The 1,248-nt window shown below is 50.0% G+C and overlaps 1 pseudogene; it reads right to left on the bottom strand.

The window, feature by feature from the left end:
* Positions 1-243: 243 nt before the first annotated feature.
* Positions 244-1,023, bottom strand: LOC104664321 (annotated as a pseudogene).
* Between the last annotated feature and the right edge of the window lie 225 nt (positions 1,024-1,248).

The raw sequence follows: 1,248 nt of genomic DNA, 5'->3' as shown, positions 1-1,248 counted from the left end.
GTCAAAAAATAATAATACTAGCACTGATATTTACCCATGAAATTACCTTTACTGGAGATCTTCATTTATATATTTATTTTTTAGAGATCTGAAGTGATTTTACTTTTACTTCCTTCACTTTAAGTCAATCGTGACATTTCACAGTGATTTCTGGGTTAGGGGCAGAAGGCAGGCAGTGTTAACCATCCAGGCTGTGGCACAGTTGGCCCGCACAGGTGCAGGCAGGGTAGGGGGTGGGAGCCCTCACTGGGGCGGCTGGAGGAGCTGGGACTGCCCTGCCAGAGGTAGGTGATGTTTGGAGAGCGAGAGCTTGCACCTGATGTCCTCTGGGGCTTCCAGTTGGCGCAGCTCATCAGGCCATCCCCTGCGGTGGCCAGTGAGTTGGCCATCATCAGCTGGGCTGCTTGGCTGTTGCCCTTGGCTGGAACAATGGCCGCCTTTTTCTGCCGCTCAGCCTTTCCAGCACAAATCTGGTCCTCTCTGCTTCCTGCTGAGCCACCTGTTTGGCTTTCACAGCTTGTGTGAACTCCTTTCCTAAGGTCAGTCCTGTCAAGGACACGTCATCCAGGATGAGCCCAAAGGTGGCTGGCTGCTCGCTCCGTAAAGTCGCCGCTCACCTTCCTGGAGACCACCTCTCTCTGAGTGAATAGTTCTCCAGCATCAAAGCAGCCACCACTGACTTGAGGATCTCGGTAGCGATGGAGGGCAGCACACACCCATCATAGTCCTCTGTGATGCTGGTGAAGATGTGAGGAAGCTGGCTAGCGAAGGGCAGGAAGAGGATGCGCAGTGTGACGCTGACATTCTGTAAAGCTTTGCTACCAGTGATGATTGGTACATTACATGGTCGAGAAGGGCAGTCAAAGATAATTCTACCACAGTGTCCTGTACTCCATGGAATCAGTCAGAGATGACAGCTCTGTGTCCAGCATCCACATTATATAAGGCAGAGTTCACCAGGCCTCCTGCAACAGCTAAGGCCAGGCCAAACTTTCCAATGTACTCAAACACTTTGACAGTCATGTTTGCTTCTGCTGGGCTCTCTCACACCTGCTTCCACTCTGACCTCCACATGAATTCCCCAGCTGCACACACCAGATCTTTATTTCTTCATAAAGCTTTATAATTATCTAGTGTCCTTTCACTTCAAGCTGCAGACATCTCGTTAGCGTTTCTTGTAGGACAGGTCTAGTGGTAACAGACACTCTCACCTTTTGTTTGTCTTGGAACCTCCTAAATTCTCCCTCA

This window comes from Rhinopithecus roxellana, chromosome 11 (genome assembly GCF_007565055.1).
Source record: "Rhinopithecus roxellana isolate Shanxi Qingling chromosome 11, ASM756505v1, whole genome shotgun sequence".
Taxonomy (NCBI): domain Eukaryota; kingdom Metazoa; phylum Chordata; class Mammalia; order Primates; family Cercopithecidae; genus Rhinopithecus; species Rhinopithecus roxellana.
Note: the sequence above shows the minus strand (reverse complement) of the source record. Positions and strands in the feature narration are given on the sequence as shown.